General features: G+C 41.8%; 1 long non-coding RNA gene across 2 annotated transcripts; it reads left to right on the forward strand.

Moving 5' to 3' along the window:
- Positions 1–523: 523 nt before the first annotated feature.
- On the forward strand, positions 524–10761 carry LOC115104323 (uncharacterized). 2 transcript variants are annotated; one of them, XR_010460418.1, is made up of 2 exons: positions 524–1280; positions 7620–10761. It is a non-coding gene; the product is annotated as an uncharacterized LOC115104323 (long non-coding RNA). The 2 variants fall into 2 exon arrangements; XR_010460419.1 differs by lacking the exon at positions 524–1280 and adding an exon at positions 2236–3361.
- The last annotated feature ends 494 nt before the right edge of the window (positions 10762–11255 follow it).

Genomic DNA, 11255 nt, shown 5'->3' on the forward strand with positions numbered 1-11255 from the left:
GATTTACATTTACTAAGTCTATGAGATCAGGCTGATGTCCTTACAAACCCCATGAGCAGTATGAGACAGTATAACATGCAGACACATAATAATATATGCCATTTAGCAGATGCTTTTATCAAAAGAAAGTTACAGTCATGCTTGCATTTTACAGGTGGCCCCTGGAATCAAACACACAATCGGGGCATTGCAAGTACTATGCTCTACCAACTGAGCCATACAGGACCACATAACCATGTGTGGCCACTGCATCCAGACATGTCCCACACATACAAACTAAAGACTCCATGCAATGCTAGTCTCTAAGGGAATGAGTCACGTTGCTAAGATACCAATAGTCTGGCTGAAGAAGAGATTAAAAGGAAAGTTTTGTGAGTGTGTTGATTATTAGATGGAGAGAAAGACAGGTAAGTGGGTGGATGGAGCTGCATCAAGGGAGATAGTGAGAGAAGGCAGACTGGTCTCATAGATCAGACGTAACATAGTAAATGTAAATTAGAACAATTTGTTATGTTTGTGTTAGAGGAAAATATAGTTTAGATGATCAATTATGTATACATTAATGATTAGAACCATTTATGCTAATACTATTATGTTATGATTTGAAAAGTATGGGTTCTTAATTGTACTGTTACTGAAAATGTAAGCAGAAATGAATTGTGTCTGTGTCTCCTGGGAAAGTTTAAGAAGGAGGGATAAGATAGTTTTTCAAACAGATAAGAATGTTTTGGTTGGATTCCATTAGGGGAGAGAAGTTATCCTTTAGACAGGTTGGAATGTAGTTTATGAGGGGAGTGAAACTATCTCCAGGACCGAATACTACACCATTGTAAGGCTGGGAGAGGGTGTGAAACTGATGACGTCATTTTATGTCTTCTTTCTTTAAAATGTAATGTTCTTTGTATTTTGGGTCAGTACTCACTTGAATTAAACGCTATTTACCTGGCTTTTAAGACTGGTCTCAATCTATTTCATGCATAATTAATGAACTTACAATTCATTAATGAATTAGATATGAGTGTTAATTGGTTTCGGCAATTAAAGCAAACAGGAATTTAGAATTCCTCTATCAATTTGGTCCTTTGAGCCGGATCTAAAAACCTCTCCCTGTTATCTGAAGTTAATAAGCTGGAAATCGTGCACGGACGAGTTTTTGACTCGTTTTACTAAAGACCTGACCTCTGAATTGAGGTTCAAATTAAAACAGGCCTGCGTATTATCACGGAGGACAGGAAGGGTGACTAGATACAACGAACAGTGCTTTTCCCAGCCGGCAGCAGGTAAAGTAGCTTTTATTCTCGAATTTGGGAGGGATTATTTAGGATATTTATTGATTAAAATGTTATGAAGGAGTTGAATTTGATCAATAATAGGTGCTTGAATATTCCGAACAAATAAAATGGGTTTCTACCGGGGGTATTAACCAGGATATCGATAAAAAGGAAGCAGGTCCGAAATTGACCTGAGGTTAAAGTGCGCTGCCACCAAATAAACTAGAGCTTAATAAAGCCTGGTTTTGCAAGCCAAGGATTATTAAGGAGTGATATAGTACGCATTGGAGAATTAGGACGCTTGTTCCGTACAAATAGGATGGCCAATACTTCAATAAACATAGCTAAATAAAGTGTTTACCTAATAGTCTATCTGTATATGGGAAACTGACTGTGGAAAGTAGCAGATATATATGTTAAAACAGGTGAGGATAAATTAGGCTTGGTGAGAAGGCAGGGTAATTCTAGGCGAACAGAATAAATGAACCTGTACAATGCTGAAAGAAATTAATATCAAATGATACGTGATTAGTCTATAGTAGTGAGATTTGAGACATTTTACGTTGAAAGTCCCAAAAGGAATATCCTACGGGTGAAATTTGAATGTCCGATCAAAAGTCTTCTATAGACGTGGTTCACAGGAGAGGTCAACTTAGTCTAGAGAAGTGAGATTCAAGACATTTAACGTTGAAAGTCCCAGAAGGAATATCCTATGGGGAAAATATGATGTCCGATCAAAAGTCTTCTATGGACGCGGTTCACAGGATGGAAAATACATACTGATTATTTTTAAAGAGACACACACATTAGGCAGACAGAATAGTAACTAGAAGTAACTAAGAAACGGTAAATTACAAATTTATAGAACTGCACGCACATAGAATTTAAAATTATATAGAAAGGCATAGATAAGTGTTTAAAGACATTGCTACTAGTAACGGTAAGGATTAAGAATGGGGAGAAATGCCTCGAAAGAAGCACCAGAACTAACGGGAGACGAGCGTTACATGGCACAGAAAGACAAGAGAAACATCGATTTCGGTCTAAGATGGAGAGAAAAATACGATTTTGATGGCCGCCTAAATGTAGAAAAGCTGGAATCCCTTATAAAACAAATACATAAGGAATGTGGTAATAATGTGAAAAAGCAGGATAAACAAGGGTTGTATACAGCCAGGGTCTGGCTTACGGAAGCCAGGAAAAGAGTGGAAGTAGATAAAAAGAAAAAAAAACAAGATACTCTGCCCTCCGCTCCTACAGTGGAAAAAAATGGTCAATCGGGTGGGGGTGGGAATCAAAACCTATATCCTTCTCTAGTGGACCAGGCATACAGAGAGACTCCCGACGATAAGGTGGTGATGGCTCAGAGGAGAGGGCAAGTGCCGCTCCGTGCTGAGCCTCCTCCAGCTTATGATCTGGGAGCGAACGGTATGAGTCCAGAGGGGCAGAAAAGCACAGAGAAAGAGCAAGAACTGATTAGAACAGTATTGAGAAGGGTAAACATGGAAAGGGCATTGGTAGAGACTCAGACAGTGAAGGAAGAAAATAGGTCGGGTAAGGAAAAATATCAGACACCTTCACCGAATCAAAACCGATCAGGACTACTTAGAAAACCCTCCGATATAGGAGAGAAAAATAGACCGCGGCCTGGGAGAGATTTACAGTACTATAGCAGGGAAGAAGACAGTGCAGAGAGAGAGGGGCAGTTTCCCCTGATAGAGCTGCCCAACCCCCAAGCTGAGATAGAGAATAACGAACCCACGGTTCGGGTCTATCGACCCTGGACACAGAGAGACGTAGAAATGGCAGTAGAAGGAATTCCACACCCAAAAACAGGAATGGCAGGTTTTGAAAGAGATCTCAACGGACTAGCGTCCAGTTTCAGGCTAAACACAGGGGAGGTGGAAAGAGCAGTTAGAACCATAGTGGGAAAGGATTGGTTTGCTGCGCGCGGAGCCTGGGTGCCAACAGGGAATAATGGGGACATCATACAGTGGAGCGCGGGACTTGGGGAGCCATTTAGAGTGAAAATTACAGAACTATGCGCGAACCTAACTGAACATTACCACCGACACGCCGACTTCTCTAAGGTAACTGAATGTAGACAGGGAGAAAATGAGACAGTCAGTCAGTACCTAGAACGTTTAAAAGATGTATTTAATGCCAACAGTGGTACGCCAGAACCAGCCCCCGGGGGGGATCAAAATACTCCTTATCATCAGCAACTAAAAATAGCCTTATTAACTGGAATGCGCGTCGAAATCAGTAAGGAGGTGAAAAAGAACTTAGTGGGGTGGGGATTGGCAACTCTAGCAGAAGTAAAAAGATATGCAGTACACCACGAACAGAACGGACAGACAGAAAAAAGGAAAAAAGAGAATAGGAAAGATGAGTTTTTAATGGCAGTATTGGAAGATAAAGCAACGGGAGGCAAGAACAGAGAGTGCAGGACGGGTGCGGATAGAAAGGGAACGTCAGATATAGGCGGAAAAGGGGAGCTAAAATGTTATAACTGTAACCAAAACGGACATTTCGCCAGGGAATGCGGGGCTCCATGTGGATATTGTAAAAAAAAAGGGCATCAGAGCCGCTATTGTAAACAAAAGCCACAGAGACAGGGGGGCAAAAAGGGAAATAGAGAGAGACGCCCTAAATCTGACTCGGACAGCGAGGAAGATAAATCCTGACTAGAGACTGACACTGTTAAAATAGTCAGGAATGAAGTAGTGGACTGGTACAGCGAAAAGGACAGTGACAGTAGTAATAGTGCTTCAGACCTCAACAATCTAGATAAAATTGACGCAGAGACGGAGGTATTTGAATTAGCAACAGTAGACCTCGCTCTTGCTCAGGAAGAAAAACCTTTTTTGACACTTGCAGTAATGGGGAAGAGAATAAAATTTCTGTGTGATACGGGGGCGTGCAGGACAGCCATATGTAGTGAGGATGCACCACCAGGGATTCATCCCTCAGGGGATAAGATAATTGTTCGTTCTGCGTCTGGCCATCACTGTGTAGAGAGACTCTCGACTCCCATAACTCTCAGACATGAAATGACTGAGGGGGAGGCGACGGTCCCAGTACTCATATCAAAGTTGTGTCCTGTGAATCTATTGGGGAGAGATGTCATGAAACTCTTGAATATTTCCATAACGCCTACAGACAAAGGTATGAAAGCTCAGGTGGTTAAAGATAACATGGTAATCTGTGGGGAAGGAGAACCAAATTATTGGTATAGTCAAGATCTATTGAGGGGAGGTTTAACAGACATACCCAAAGCATTGATGGAACTAACAGATGATATAAAATCAGGACTAACTAAAATGTCGCCAGATGACTTGCACTGCACACTGTGGTATAACAGACACCCCGGCCCCGACCTGATATATGAGAGGACACTTCTGAGAACCACTGAGCGAACCATTGGTCTAAAATGGCTTTACTATGACTTAACTCATGCAGCCGTGGAGGTAGAACTGCCTACTCATATCCAGGCCTTGTACAGAGAAAAATGGTGCCCCCATGTGGCCCTAGCTAAAGAAGACACTGAGCAGTGGAAAGATATGGGATACTGGGTATCAAAGGGAAAAAAACTGTCAGACTGGGTAACGGGGGAGGGAGGTTTGCAACATAGCCCATCCACTGATAGATACAGACGAAAACTGAACTGGAGAGCAAATTGTGCCCCCGCAGTGCACATTAGTGATAGTGGGGGAGGGTTCTGAGAAGCAGAATACCTTTTGACAGTAGAACAGGAAGACGATTTAAAAGAGATACCCGAACATCTGTGGTCTCAAGGTCCCGGAGATGTGGGATTAATTAAGGGAGTAACGCCGGTACAAGTGGTTCCTAAATCAGATTATAGACCTTACCAAAAACAATACCCTTTGAAGCCGGAAGCAATAAAAGGAATAACACCCTCGTTTGAGCAGTTGAGGGAGGGAGGGGTTATCATACCGGGGGATGAAGCATTCTGTAACTCGCCTCTCTTCCCAGTGAAGAAGGCGTTCCCTAGCACTGATTGGAGAATGGTGATGGATCTACAAGGAGTCAATAGCAGTGTGATCCCAAGAGCACCTTTGTGTGCCAGATCCACACACGCTGTTAAACCAGTTGAAGCCCGGGAATGCTTACTTTACTGTGATAGACCTGGCCAATGCATTTTTTAGTATTCCACTACATCCAGACAGTCAGGGGTGGTTTGAATTTACTTTTATGGGTCAGAAATGGGCGTATAGCCGCCTAGTCCAAGGCTATCTCGAAAGCCCCACGATTTATTGTCAGGCTATCACTAGAAATCTCTGAAAATCCGATCCTCCACGGGGGAAGTCAAATTTTGACATATGTGGATGATATTCTGTTGTCCAGCCCCTCAGAGGAGGCCTGTAAAGAGGACACACTGGCACTGTTCCTCTTCTTGGCTGACCAAGGTCACAAGGTTAATAAGAAGAAGCTGCAGCTCTGGCAGAAGCAAGTTATCTATTTAGGACACACTTTAACACAGGAAGGAAGAACACTTAATTTGACCAGGAAAACAGCCATACTAGAAGCGCCCAAACCATTTAACAAAAAACAGATGATGAGTTTTTTGGGAATGATTAACTATTGTAGAACGTGGGTCCCGCATTTTGCATTACACACAGGGTTACTTAGTAATTTGATCTATGGTAAGGCTATGACAGCGAAAGATAAGATAATATGGACAAAAGAGGCGGAAGAACAGTTTGTGGCGATTAAACAGCTATTGTTGTCTGACGCTGTTCTGGCTTTCCCTAGGTATGACCGTGAATTCACACAGACTGTGGATTGCAGGGAGGGGTTCATGACATCAGTGTTGACTCAGAGACACGGAGGGAAGAATAAACCGGTGGCTTACTATTCCTCCCGTCTCGATGAGGTGGCACAGGCAATGCCCCTGTGTTTACAGTCTGTGGTGGCTGCAGCACGAGCTGTGGAGGACTCAGCCTCTGTAGTACTATACCATGATTTGACACTGAGGGTCCCACATGCCGTCTCAATTTTGTTATTGGAACATAAAATGGCATACATGTCACCAGCTAGACATTTGTCTTGTATGATCATTCTGTTAAATATGCCAAATCTAACAATTGAGCGTTGTACTACCTCGAACCCCTCCACTCTAATTCCTATAGCCACAGATGGGAGTCCTCACGATTGTGTAGCGGAGACGGAGAAAATGGTTCTCCCCAGGGCAGATCTGACTGATATGCCTTTGACAGATGCAGAAGTAACCATGTTTGTTGATGGATCTTCTAAAAAGAATCCAGATGGCTCAAATGCTACTGGATATGCGGTAGTGACCCTCACTAAGGTGCTGGAAGCTGAAGCTTTACTAAAAAATTACTCTGCTCAACAAGCTGAAATTGTGGCCCTTACCAGGGCTTGTATATTAGGAAAGGGTAAATGCATAACGATACATACTGATAGCGCTTATGCATTTAACACTGTTCATGTATTCGCAGCACAGTGGAGAAACAGGGGCATGATAACCACAGCAGGTAAACCCATCACTCACGCGCAACTAATCTTGAATTTACTAGAGGCAATTCTACTACCAAAAAAATTAGCCATTTGTAAATGCGAGGCAAAGCCATGTATCAACAGGGGGGATGGTAGGAATGGTTAAACAGCACTTTGTAGCATATGGAATAACTAACTATTTTAAAAACTTTTGCTCACGGTGTACTATATGTGCACAAAGTAACAACCAAGGTGCAGTAAGGGTACCACAAGGGGTTTACCCAGCAGCTAAGTACCCATTCCAACAGTTGGAAATGGACTTTATTGAATTAACTAAGAGTGAAAACAAGAAGTGGTGTTTAACAATAATTGATAAATATACCAAATGGGTAGAAGCGTTTCCTACATCCTCAGCAGACGCAGAAACAGTGGCTAGAGCATTATGTCAGGAGATAATTCCGCGATTCGGATTACCAGAAACTATTTATAGCGACAATGGTTCCCATTTTTCTAATCAAGTAATTGATCATATAGGTCAGAAATTGGATATAAATATGAAGAAACATTGTTCTTATCACCCCCAAAGCGCTGGCCTTATCGAGAACATGAATCGATCGGTAAAAGGTCGATTAAGGAAAACACACCTAAGTACTGGAATGAACTGGGTAAAATGCCTGCCCATAGTGTTAATGACTATTAGAATAACCCCTGATAGGGAGGGGCTATCTCCATTTGAGAAGGTTTTTGGTAGACCCTATAGAATGCCCCAATTAGGGACATTATTGGAGGAAGCAAATGTAGAAATAGAAAGCAGTATGGTGGAACACATGAGGAGGTTGTTCATTAATCAAACCCGTATGTCAAAAGTTTTATGCCCAGCAGGAGAACTACGGAGGGAGGTGGCACACGAGATTCAACCAGGAGACTGGATCTGGGTCCAATCGCTAAAGAGAAAAAACTGGAAACAGCCTCGGTGGGAGGGACCATTCCAAGTACTACTGGTGACTGCCTTCGCTGTGAGATTAGCCGAAAGAGCTACCTGGGTACATATCACACATTGTAAGAGGGTAAGTCACACTAGCACTGTCAGACGATCACAGGAGTAGGAGAGGAACCGTGACCCATATGGAATGGGGGTCAAACTCCTTCTGAAGATTCCCTATACCCGACCTTTCCCCAGCTGTGAGCGTTCATAGAAGTGAAGTGATGGCTTGGCCTCTGGCTGTTGATATGTTCTCGGGGAGAGGGTGGGGCTTCACGTGCGCACTGACCGTCCTGAGCTGTTTTATTGTGGGGGCCATATTCCTGATTCACCATGATCCCCCGGAAAGTGCCAAAGAGGATAATTTGACTCATGTGCTAGATGAGGGAAATGGGATGTTACCTAAGATTCTCAGAAGGTCACTGAAACAAAATAGTAAGGAAGTGAGGGTGGAATTGGGCAAGGATCTCTCAGTAGAATTTTGTGTAGATCAATTGGGGTCATTCACCCCTTGGCAGTCTAGAACCATGGGACTCTATGGGAAGTATTTGTGTAAATCACCGTGTAAGTCGTGGAGCCAGGTCATAGCTCACACTGAAAGGGATGGCTACGTAAACCCATACACTCAATTTGGGACCAGGTGGAGTATAGTAAGGGTTGGCGTTTTGGACTGTGTTCCCGAACAGAGGAAGTATTGTATAAAGGTGCGAATTAACATTAAGGCGGTCAATACTCAGGATCTCGGGTTATGGTATGTGGGCTTCGACCAGTTTTCAACTGATACTATGGTACCGTTCCAGGTGGCAGAAGTTAGAGTTGATAAAGAGAATATGATTGGCCGAAGTTCAACCAATCCCTCTAACACAACGGCTATTCCTAGTGTAATCATCCAGGGTAAAGGAGCAGTACGAATAGTTCAGACCAAGGACCTTAATTAAAGAAGTTATAGAGGTGGAGACTGGGTTTGGGGAGTCCAACTTATGGTTGGAATGGATTCAATATACGGCCAGATCAGTGGCCAAAGAAGAATGCTATGCCTGTGCGAACGCTAAACCACAGTTAACAACTATCCCTTTCCCACTGAACGGAATTAATTCCCCTAAGGGAATGGCATGTATGGTAAAGCTGTTCATGAAAGCAGGAATGCCAAATAATGATAGTTGTATTGATTTACACTATTTATATCCCCAGGTTCCACTTAAATCAAGACTTCCTCCCTTTACCGTGACGAGAGGAGAATATTACTGTTTGGCCAGATACAGTACACACGGGAAATACGTGGGGGAAGTTGGTACCTGCAATAAGACAGAGAATATTACCACTGACGAGACCATGTCTGATTTGACAGGCTGGTTGAACTCTGGAGATTTCAAAATGTTGAAGGTGGCCAGGGCTGACATCTGGTGGTTGTGCGGAGGAATGAGTTTGTGGCCGGTATTACCGACTGATCTGATTGGACTGGACTATGTGCTTTAGTACATTTAGGAATGCCTTTTACACTCATACAACACCAAGACATGAAGTTAGCCAAACGAGAGAGAAGAGATGCTCCATCTGGGTCTTTTGACGACAGAGTATATATTGATAACATTGGGGTTCCACGAGGGGTGCCGGATGAGTTCAAGGCAAGAAATCAGATACTAGCAGGATTAGAGTCAAGTATTTTTTGGTGGTCTACTCTCAATAAGAATGTAGACTGGATTAATTATATTTATTATAATCAACAGCGCTTTATCAATTATTCCAGAGATGCGATTAAAGGGTTGGCAGAACAGACTGAAGCAACCAGCCTGATGGCTTGGCAGAATAGAATTGCATTGGATATGTTATTGGCTGAAAAGGGAGGAGTATGTGTGATCTTCGGGAACATGTGTTGTACTTTCATCCCGAATAACACAGCTCCGGACGGATCTGTGACCAAAGCCTTAGCTGGTTTGACCACCCTGGCTCACGAGTTGGCAGAAAACTCTGGGGTGGATCCTTCCCTGACTAATTGGTTTGATAGTACATTTGGAAAATGGAAAAGTGTGGTAATCACGGTGTTTTGGGCTGTATCTACCTGTATGACTGTTTTAATTTTATGTGGCTGTTGTCTAATTCCCTGTGTGCGAGGCCTTGTTTCCAGGACTCTGGAAAGATCAATGACCCTACAGATGGTGCGTTATGGGCCGATTCCAGGTTCTGACCTGTGGAGGACTGAAGGCATGTCTACAGAGGAAGTGGACGAATCCGGATCTGTCATTTGTGGGGAATTTATGTTTGATGAGGCTAGTGTTGAGATAAAAGGGAATTAGATTGTAATTGGTTTCCATGATTAAACTGTTTTTTTAATGAAGGTCGTGACGAAAATCCGGAAGGAAGAGTTATGATTCTGATGTAGGTTTAAAAACAGTTGGAGTTAAGGTTAGAATTGATTAATGAAATGTGAAGAGTTGGATAAACATTTATAATTGATTTGTTGATTATTTGTCTATTCATATGATAATCTGATAAACCTCTATAAAAAGGTTAGTTAAGTTCGTTTATACATTCATTTTTTATGATTAAATAAAACTAGATGTAGAATTGAATGTATAATATTTGATCAAACGGAGGATTGTTAGAGGAAAATATAGTTTAGATGATCAATTATGTATACATTAATGATTAGAACCATTTATGCTAATACTATTATGTTATGATTTGAAAAGTATGGGTTCTTAATTGTACTGTTACTGAAAATGTAAGCAGAAATGAATTGTGTCTGTGTCTCCTGGGAAAGTTTAAGAAGGAGGGATAAGATAGTTTTTCAAACAGATAAGAATGTTTTGGTTGGATTCCATTAGGGAGAGAAGTATATCCTTTAGACAGGTTGGAATGTAGTTTATGAGGGGAGTGAAACTATCTCCAGGACCGAATACTACACCATTGTAAGGCTGGGAGAGGGTGTGAAACTGATGACGTCATTTTATGTCTTCTTTCTTTAAAATGTAATGTTCTTTGTATTTTGGGTCAGTACTCACTTGAATTAAACGCTATTTACCTGGCTTTTAAGACTGGTCTCAATCTATTTCATGCATAATTAATGAACTTACAATTCATTAATGAATTAGATATGAGTGTTAATTGGTTTCGGCAATTAAAGCAAACAGGAATTTAGAATTCCTCTATCAGTTTGGTATGGTAACATTAGACAGAAGGTTACTTAAGGCAAACATGTAAATGGGATTGTCGGTTGGTTGGGTGGATGTATAATGCAACCATCTAGTAACCCAAAGATTGCCTGTTCAAATCTAATTTTAGATAATTAGCAACTTTGAAACTGCTTACTAGATTTGAGCTACTTTCCAACTATATATAATACGTTTTGGAAATTCGTAACATATTGTACATTTTGCAAATTCGTAACATATTGTACGGATTGCAACTTGTAACGTTTTGTATGAATAGCAATTCGTAGCATATCATATGACTAAATGACTCAAATGTAAATGTGAATGAAATGGATGAGGGCGATCCACAAATTAATACATGCCATATGA

The sequence above is a fragment of the Oncorhynchus nerka genome, linkage group LG21 (assembly GCF_034236695.1).
Source record: "Oncorhynchus nerka isolate Pitt River linkage group LG21, Oner_Uvic_2.0, whole genome shotgun sequence".
In the NCBI taxonomy this organism is placed as follows: Eukaryota; Metazoa; Chordata; class Actinopteri; order Salmoniformes; family Salmonidae; genus Oncorhynchus; species Oncorhynchus nerka.